The following is a 10,840-nucleotide window of genomic DNA, read 5'->3' as shown; positions in this document are numbered from 1 at the left end:
CACATTTTGTATTTGTCAGCCCTACACAATAACATCATTATACATTCTTTTGTTGTCCTGAAAATGCACGAAGTATCAATAACACTGGACGTTAAGCAGTCTATGCAAGGTTATTTGTTTACTCTTTAAAAGATATGATAAAGACAATAATCACGAGTACTTGTTTATTGAAAACCTTTTTTTTTTTTTGACTGGTGAAAAATAATGTTAATCCTATTCTTCAACAATGCATGTACATATCATAAACTTAGTCTTCTGTGCACGATTTTATCATTTTTACTCAAACGTACCGTATAAAAGTCATTTTTTTTCTCTCCGTCTGTTATGATGTGAAAATATGGCAGCTCATTAATTGTCGTGTTTTGAACCCGTAGTTTATCGATAGTCACCTTATAGTAAACAACCAACATGGATATTGAGCACGTGTATACTATGGTCAATCAGATAATAGGTTATTTCAGTAACAGATCCATGTAGATTTTTACGATAAGGGTCACGGTAAGGTTACTTGCATACGTAAAATGTGTTGGAAAATTGCTTCCTGGAAGCAAGCAATAAAAACAGACAAACTTCTTCTAAATGTGGACAAATTAAAGAATTTTCTTCAAAAAAGTATATGTTAGTTTAATAATGGAAACTATCCATTTTGTTATAAAAAAAAAATATGCATCGTTTTCTTTTAATTTGAGGTTTCATATGACTGTAAGTATAGAAAAGTTGTTATTGTTTACTTTCAGGTGGTGAAACAACTGCTGAGCAATACGATGAATCTAGCTGTTTGGTGATGGAACTTTTTTATTCATACTTAATTTAAACATATCTGAAATTGACGTTGTCTTATCTTTGTATAAAGCCAACAATAACTTTTAATATACAATGTAGGGGGTTTTTTTTGTGGCAAAAGTGGCATTTAAGATTAAATGAGTTTAGCTCGATAGAATTACTTCCTTTTTGCATTCAACATCTGCACCATAATGTTCTCAAGTTTTAATAAAAATAAAATATTTATCAAATTTTTTGGCAAATTACCCTTTCCGAGCACACTATAAAAAATAATAAACGTGTGGTTGCCGATGACTTCAGAAGATGATAGGATTAGTTTAAAGGTCAAAATCTTTATCAGCTCATTGTAAATGAAATTGAAAACTTAGATGATATGTGGAAGGAACTCGACGGGGATTTTCGTTTATTAAAAAGATAAAAGTTCATTTGTTAATCTTTTTCTTAAATGTATTATCGTTCCTTAAACAATGAATAAATCGTGTTTTAGAAAATAAATGTAGAAAATAAGTGTGTCAGTTGACCTCGTTTTCAATACATTAGTTATCTCCCATCTTAAATTTAGCCTGTTAGTCAAAGGGAGACAACTTTAATTTTCCACAAAAATTACGGAATTCCATAATATTATGGAGTTCGCTAAGTGCCCCGATGTATCTGTAGGTCTGTTTTTTGTTAATAAATATATGACAAGGTATAAATTTTTGATTAACAAAATATATGAAAAGGGTGGGGTTCTTGATGTCTCAGCTGCTCACCCCTACCAAAAAAAGTTTTGAAGTGCCCACCCCCCTCCTCCCCCCTCGAGACGACGACGGACGCCGAGTGATAGCATAAACTGACATGCAGCTCACATGGGACCATTCGGCCCAAAGCGAACTAAAAAATATATAATAAATTTAAAGTAAGAATGATAATCAGACCAAATGCATTAGGTCTTTCCACAGAAATCTAAGAAATGGGCTTTTTTCTGATACGAGTTATCAATTTATTTTTTATATTGCTTGACAACGGTTATGTATGTTAAAGGGGCACTAGCTGTCAAATTCATTGTAACCGATTTGACTCAAATTCTCATATTTGGTTTATAACAATGTAAAACATTTATCCAAACTATCAAAAGTCTAAAATAAACAGTTTACAGAGCATGGGGTAGATAATATATAGGTTCGTTTCGTGTGTATTTTATTCCAGACGCCATCTAATTAACTATCGATTTGACCTCAGATGACCATATAAGCGATGTAAACAAAAATAAAGATACGAATAGATTAAACCAACACGTGCAATTGCATTTTTATAGGTCTGTTTGATTTTATTTTATAGATTAAAAATAGATGTTTCTCATTGTTTTTAACCATATAAGAATGATTTTATGTGCATCGAATTAGTAATCAAATGATTTACCGTAGTTTCACTGTCATTGTTGACATTCTTTTTCTTTAAATAACCAGTACACGTACAATGCATGCGTTGTCAATCTCTAGATAGAGGTTAACTTGAAGTTCACATGAATACCGGTTAGAATGATGATGACGTTTTCACTTGCAAGTGAATCAGTCAAAAATTATGTTTAATCGCTTATTTCAACAAAATTAAAGGAAATTGATTGCTAAAAGCAAATTATTATTTCATTATTCCAATTTGATTAATGATTGATCTAAAAAAAATCATACTTTATTTTTTTATATATATCGTAGCTAGTGCCCCTTTAATCATGTTAATCAAGCTTTGTCGTTGCAATTTTCCTTTCACTTGTCATAATGTTGTATTGGTAACCATATTATATATGTTTAACTGATGTTGTGTATTTTATAATTATGCTCTTGTTTAATCAACAGTTATTTTTCTCTGAAGTTTTATAGTTATGCTTGCTTAATTGAATGAAAAAAGAATTGAACTTACCGATTGTTTATTTTCAACCTGTAAACATCTGGACAGGGAAGTATAAAATACGTCATCAATATAATCTCTTTTTATTGGTGGGAATATATAGGTAATTAGTAATAATGTGTAAGTATTTTTAGAATAAAAGCATGTAAAAACGGAAAACGACCAAATCAAATATTCTTGGCTGCATTTTTTAGTTCTACTGAAGTGGATATCTATGAATATGCACTGATATGCCTCTGTTGGGAATAGTTAATCAGGATTGGGGTATTTTTGTCTGCATTTTTATACATTTTTACTAAAACATCTTTTTTTCTTTCATAAACACAGTTTTTGCGTTTACATGTGACTAATCTTCTTTTCCTTTTTTTTATATGTACAAAATCTTCGAAAATTTTAAATAAAAATTCATCTTAAATCATTTGACGACTTCATTGGAATCAAACTTCAAGGAAATCATAAAGTGGGGTTCATCTTTGAGATAACATATATATCCACTGAAGCTATAAATTACTGGCACGACTCCTAACCTGGACAGAAAGTCATAGGAAGAAAAAAAATAAGAAGTGTCTTTTTTTGTCCCCCATTCCATTGAAGCAAGAAAAAGGTTGAATTTGCTGTATAATATGAAACTAATTCATTTGCATTTTGATTTTTTAAAGGTAATGAAAACTTTTTGCACAATTTTTTGCCAAGTGTATTAAATTCAAAAGTGTCTTTGCTGTTTTCATTTTATCTCTCTTGACAAGCTGTTAATATTTGCGGAGAATCGACGTGTCTGTTTACACAAAAAAAGGGAATAGATGACTTAAGCTTTATTTGACAAAACTTTTCGGAAGTTTTGGTCCACAATGCTCTTCATCTTCGTACTGTATATGTTCTTATTAAAAAAACAATTATTAGAGAGTCACTGAGTCTTTTGAAAACGAAACGCAAGTCTGGCGAAAATACATAATGTCAATCCTTAATGTATGGTGAGTTTATTTCCAAAAACCAGCCTGTAGAAAAATGAATTGAAGATGGTACATGAGAAATTTATTACCATGGTAACTCTGTGGTTTTTTTTATATATCTAGGGCTTATTATCTGTAACGTCTGCGAAGACAACATGAGGAAAAGATGAATTTTCCTTATTCTCAGTGTTTGGCAATTTATTCCCTCCTGGATTTTACAAAGTCGGAAGAATAGTCACTTCATTCCTTTTTTAAAACAGTCATGTGCTGTATTAGTTGTCCTTTTTGTGTTGGTGCTTATTTGACTTTTCAAAGAACACGAACACAAAAGAAGACACAAAAAATATAATATTAGATCAATACTAATGTTTTACAGGACATACATCAACTTGATTTCCCCTAGTTTTAATTACACATTTATGTATGTTTATATTTGATTTTGTTTTATTCATAGCTAATGCATTTTAAGGTAAAAACTTTTATCAGTCGGTGTTGTATCTGGAGTACGCTGGTTTTCTCCATCAATAACCATAACCGATATGAATTAACATCCACAATATGTGCCTTGACCTAGTCAGGCTATTTAGACTGTGTGTAATTCGCTGTTAAGTGTATAAATTGGCGATTTTATAGTTTTTCGTGGAGTCTTTTATTGACAAAAAACAAATTTAATTCACTATTTTCTACATAAGAAAATGCCTGTACCAAGTCAGGAATATGACAGTTGGCATTCATTTGTTTCATGTGTTTGAGCTTTTGATTTTGACATTTGATAAAGAACTTTCCGTTTCGAATTTGCCTCATAGTTCGGTATTTTTGTAATTTTACTTTTTGATATATGTTCATCGGAATAAGATCTAAAATAAATAAAATCTGAGATAAAATAAATGATTATAGGAATACAATCGTGACAGCAAAATTCTTCTGCTGTCATATCTGGTTAGACGTGAATCTTTTATCAACAGGAATTATATTACACTTTTAGGGCCTTACACAGTTCTAGGTTGTTATACGAACAGTGCATCCATCTATTATTTGGTAAACTACTCAATTATCTGACATAAAACTATAATGAAGCTTTTTTTTTAAAGTAAAGTTTGTTAATCAAATGTGTCAAGCCTTTTTGTGGGAATTTTGTACTCGTCTTTGTCAAAAAAAAATTCTGGTGTCTTTGCTGCTTATTGTCAACGCTGACTATGTGGTTTGGATTTTACTTATTGGTTGTATATTTTATACACATTTAACATTATCATATCTTTTTTCTTTCAAAAACTAAGATGAATAAGGATTTTATACGATTTTCCAAATTTATATTTCAAAATATATGTAATAGAATTGTGAAAAGAAAAGAAGAGATATGAAGATACATTTGGAAAACATTAACATTAGAAGACTCAAAATATCTGACAGAAAGTAAAAAACAAGATAAGCAAACACCTTTAATTTATAGCACTTCTTCATTCATTCATATTTAATGTATTATAAAAAAACAAAAAATGTTGTTTAATTGGTCATATTTTTATATGTTCGCTATTTGAATCTGTTCAGATTAGATGCAATCCATCTTGCATTTATCGTAAGAGTGATTACATGCTATAAGACAATCATCATGAGCATCCCTCTTTGTATTGTGATATTCGTTTGGTTCGTCCCTTTTTCCTACAGTGCCACTACCTGGACAATGGTGAACACACGACGTAAAGTTGTGTTTACACTGTGTACACGTTGTTGCGCTTCTGACCATACTTGCATTAAGTATTAAGAATACTAATATCACAAGCATTGTATACTTCATGGTGGATGTTTCTGTAATTAGATATACAATTATACGAATACAAACTTTTCAACTATTTACATATAAACAAATGAGTACATTATATTTATTTTATTTGCTTTACCCAATTTTTCCGGATACATTCCACAAGACATCCAAATTCTAAATACTAAACATCTTCGACATCCCAGGGGCCTCAATGGTCGAATAGTTTAAGTACTCAAAATTCATGTATCTCACTACGTATATTTTGGTTGTGAGTTGGAACCATGTTCGTTGCAGGTGCAATCGATTCTTATTCTAATTGACTAAGATCGGTAAGTTTTTGTATATATGGTCGTTAGTTCTCTTTGGGCTTTCTGGCTTCCTCATTTGATAAAAACTTACCACCACAAAATACCACAATTATATTGCTGAAAATTGTGTTAAATATCAATCAATCAATCTTCGACATCCGTAAGTCATGTATAACGATGCAAATGATATCTGTAGTTGTGAAGAATAAAAGCATTTATAATGAGTACATTTCTGCATTTTGAAAGAACATTGACTTTTACCTAAATATATTGTATAGTTTTAGATCTATTAAAATTGTGATAATCAAAATCCATGTGTTTGAGCTTTTGACTTTGCCATATGATTAGGGACGTTCCGTCTGAATTTTCCTCAGAGCTCAGTATTTCTGTAATTTTACTTTTTGCAACGAAAAATCAAATTCCGTTACATTTATAATAATGCGTGAACTATACAGACATAATAAATAAAATAGTCAAAAGGAACAATTTAACAGAACACAAAACATCTATTTAAAAACACATGCATTGCTTCGCGTGTCTGACGTCAGAAATTTTTATACGTCACATATTTTTGGCGTTTAATGTTTATACAAACAATTTTAAAATTTCACATGGGCAATGTAAGCATGCAGGATTAAAAATCAAAAGTATGTAAGAATTAATTTCAGAAATAGACCGAGATTTAAAATAGTCTAAAAGTTCTATAGAATTTATAAGATCCCACAAATAGTTCATTCCACTACGCGATTGAATAATTGAAGTGGATGTAAGCAATTAAAGGCAATGTATGTGAGTATAGTATGTGTTTGAAGTCGAGTGTAACGATTAATATTCTTACAACGAATTACATGACTAAATAAAATAATGTTTTTTTTTCAAATACATGTATGATGTCAAACATTCATTGATAAATAATGCACTTGCCTTATCGTGAGAGTTCAATTGCTATCTGTTTACGTATTAAACTACTGCAGTATTTAAATGATCGAATATCAGATATAAAGTTCATAGGTCGATTACATAATTGTTACACCAAATACTATGTTAAGGTTTACAGGGGTAAAAAGGTCAGATATTTGTTACAGCTGTCGAAAACAATAGACGCATTCACTCTGACTCGCAACTTAGTTAAGGTTAAGGCTCCACTAAAGTCAAAATATAGGCCACTTCATAAACATCTAATCTATGCCTGTATTTTTCAACCTATAATGATTAAAGTCCTAAACTATGGAAACATATGTTTATTTAAACATACTTAACATATACACACTGTGTAAATTGTTATTAAACTTTAAAATGTTATTTTGTGGCCAAAACGGTTCTTGGGGTGAACACTAATTTTTAATGAAAGGTGAATACTGTGGATTCACTAATATTCGTTGGATACCAATTTTCGTGGATTTTGTGGGTACAGGGGAACCTCTTATTAAACTGTTCAACGATTTACAAATTTTGTAAAGGAATGTATGCAGACTTTGCAAAAACCACGAAATCAAATATCAACGCAAATACCATGTTTCCACAATCCTAAAAAATTGGAACCCACGAAAAAAACAATTTCATATCACGAATTTCTTGATAGAGAGTGGCTTCTCATAGGGGAGCTATTAAACCATAAGTTCCAAGTGATGAAGTTGAAGTCATCAAGTTTTACGGACGTAATCACGAGTTAGTTTACCATTATAGAGTATCCGTTCCACATATGAGTTATAATGTCCATCTGACATCTTTGAGCCTCTTTTTATATCACAGACAAATTTCACATAACAGTTTGAGGTAGGTGCAATAACATGAAAAAAGATAACAGATTGATCTTTTAAAGTATTAATTTGTATTATAGCCCCCGGCGACAATTTTTGGGAAAAATATTCAAAAATGGGTAATGATTTCATCAAAAAGTGAAAGTCGAATACACCATTTTATGTCCAGGCGAGCCTGATTTGAATAATCTATCTTAAAAGACAAATATTTGATATATCATCTCGCTTCAGATTATTTAATTTTTTCATATATTTAGACTCTAGCTTTACATAATCTAATTTAAAGACTTCAGTATTAAAAATGAAATATATGGATGATATAAAATACCTTTCTAATGAGTCATTGTGTTTGAATAACAATTGTTTAGGTAGTGCTAAATGACAGTCTTTCTGAGAGGATTTTAAAAATGAATAACTTCAAACAACTAATTTTTCTTGTGTTTTATCTTTAGCATGTCTATGGTATTTTGTCTTCAATCTCTGTCAAAAATAAGTACGTCTGCCCTCTCCTAGTACTTAATTAGATTTTTTCAAATGTTTTTGAACTTTCAAAAATTCCACCTGCCAACCGATCAGACAATCATTTTTAAATTGACATTTATATATATGATACGTAATCATTTTATCGATATTCATGTATGAAAGCAATTACGTATTACATTCATTTTTATACCCGACCTTTTCTGTCACATTTCATACCCTTACAAAAACCATATTGCACAAATGTCCTTTAAATGCATATGATGCTCAATAGCTATTAGACAAATAGGCGTATACGTATCGAATTGATACTATGTTTTAAAAGCTAAATGGACAGCGCTTCATCGCAAAAATTACTTCCATTTTAAAATTCGGAGATAATTATAAAGACGATGTGGAATCCTGACTGATTCATTTCGTTCCCATGGAGCGAACATCATTTACTAATTTGTACCTCATACTATTTCGTATCATACATATTTGTAAAGTCTTAAAAAAGTTTAAAGACTTATGATTGGTTAAACTAAACAGGACACCACGGAAACTAAACAAAGTTTTGGTAACACTCTGTTTGTTTGTAGGGTTAATCCTTGAATATTTTTTTTTCAACTTTACATACATGAGGTTAATTAGCAACAACGAAATAATTGTTTGCAACTGTTTTAAAACCGTTATTGTTTTGCCATAAAATGCAAGTATATGAGATATTCACGTAAGAAGAAAGCCATGAATAAAAATGTTAGAATAAATATATTCACCTTACGTGACCTATCAATGAACTTGCTATGGGTTTTTTATCGATTGAAAAAATATTTTTCGAAATGGCAAACATATATAGATGTAAATCTTCTGTGACGTACAAAATGGTATACATATACATATTCCATAAGGTACAAAATATTATACACATAAATATTCCATGAAATGGCATTCATGTGAATCTTTCATAATTTAAGAAAATGGTATATATACAATTATTCCATGTCTTTACTGAGATTTTATTTCCAAATGAATATACTAGTAAGAGAAATAACATATATGAATACATGTATAATTTCATTTTTTTTTAAATCATTCATAAATAATGCTCTTGCCTTATCGTGTATTTTCAATTGCTATCCGCTTACATATTGAACCACTGCAGTATTTAAATGATAGATTACGATATTTTAAAGTTAAAGGTCAAATGTGTTGCAAATATTGCATGACAATTGTCACTTCAAATAGCAGGTTTGTCAAGGTAAAAAGGTTAGGAATCATTTACAGCTGTTAATGGAAATGTAAATGAAACGTTAGACTTCTGTTGTAAATTGAGGTATGCTTTCAGACTATGGTTGTCTTGCATCTTTTACCTTGAAAGATAACATATGTAGAGCAGAACACTAATAATTATATTGGTCATAGGTATATTTTGGTATATTAATCTCATTCACAGATCAAATATCCGCTCAGTACAAGCTCCGTAATCCTCTACTTGCATGTTTTCGCGGAGTATAAGGTAGCACTCCACAGTTAGAAAATAAAATTAAAAATGAGCCACAAAATGTTTTATCATCTCCTATTCCTCGATTTCTAATACATTGACCTAACTATTTGTGTTGTACATGTGCATATGTATGTAATCAGTATCTTCCATAGATTTGATTTTCAAAAGTTAAAAGGGTGAAAATTAATTCCTTTTATGTGTATCCATGGCAACATTCTGCATTTATTTACCATAAAATATTGCAAGAAGGGGGATGAACATGTCACATATGCCCCCAAAATTTGGATCAAACTAGAATTTCAATGCATTTGAGTGATACCTTTTTAGAAACTGTTTACATTAATCTTCCTAATGATCAAATAAAAAATGGGTGTCTTTCGCCTCAATTTTTCGTAAAATCCAATCAAAAAGTTCGTGTGATAAAAAGTTGGAAAAAAACATAACAATAAATGCCGGACCAATGTATGGTATGGACATGTAAATACGGACTGTCATACAGAAAACAGCCTATATTACATACATTACATAACCTGTATGTTCATATCAGCCCAATACAAAGGCTATTTTAATACTCAGCTATCCAAAAATGAATTTTACTGCACACTAGCTGTCATATTTGAAAAATCCACAGGGGCCAAAATGCGAAACTACACACCAAATTGTTGAGTGCTACCTAATGTAATATAGAACGGAACGGATATGTAACCTTGATGTTGGAGATTAAGGGTACATGGAATCTTTTAAAATAAAAATAAAACTAATAGGGATTGCTTCATTTCTGATGATTTGATTATTTTTTTTTTGGTGTTTTAACGCCACTTTTAAGCAGCGCATTTAGACTTTTTCATGGCAGCCAGTTTTTATTGATTGAGGAAGTCGGTTGCTCGGTGAATACCACCGACCTTCGATAGGAAAACAATCCTAGTCAATTATCATTGAAGTCGAGTACACCCGCATGAGCAGAGTTCGAACACACAACATAAATGTTGACTAGCTAGAAATTACAGTAGTAACTACTTAGACCACGGAACCCATATATGTGATTTTAATAGAGATTGCATCACATTAACATATTTATCAATTTCAACTATTTTTCTCAAATATAAAACTTCACCCAGTTTTATATGATTACAATGAGAATTGAGTTAAACAATGACAGCAGTTACCCAATAGTTCATGGTTGGCAAATGAACATCACAAGGTCGTAATGAAACAACAAAAGTGTTTGCTTATATTTCATGATTGTTCAGAAAATTTCGATAAACCGAGTTCACACATTTGCAATTCGTTTTCACGGGAGTATTGAATGCTTTTTGTTATTTTTAACAGAATTGACAATTTTGTATTATTCTTATTCATGATTGTATTGAAGAATGATATAGCTGCTATCAGTAACTTACTGTGTCGATATTTAGTATCACTCT

General features: G+C 30.7%; 1 protein-coding gene across 1 annotated transcript in view; it reads right to left on the bottom strand.

Moving 5' to 3' along the window:
- The window catches only part of LOC143055597 (uncharacterized), a 445,604-nt gene that overhangs the window by 335,385 nt on the left and 99,379 nt on the right, over positions 1-10,840 (bottom strand). The window lies entirely within an intron of this gene.

This window comes from Mytilus galloprovincialis, chromosome 12, assembly GCF_965363235.1.
Source record: "Mytilus galloprovincialis chromosome 12, xbMytGall1.hap1.1, whole genome shotgun sequence".
Taxonomy (NCBI): Eukaryota; Metazoa; Mollusca; class Bivalvia; order Mytilida; family Mytilidae; genus Mytilus; species Mytilus galloprovincialis.
This window is presented reverse-complemented; position numbering and strand designations above follow the sequence as displayed.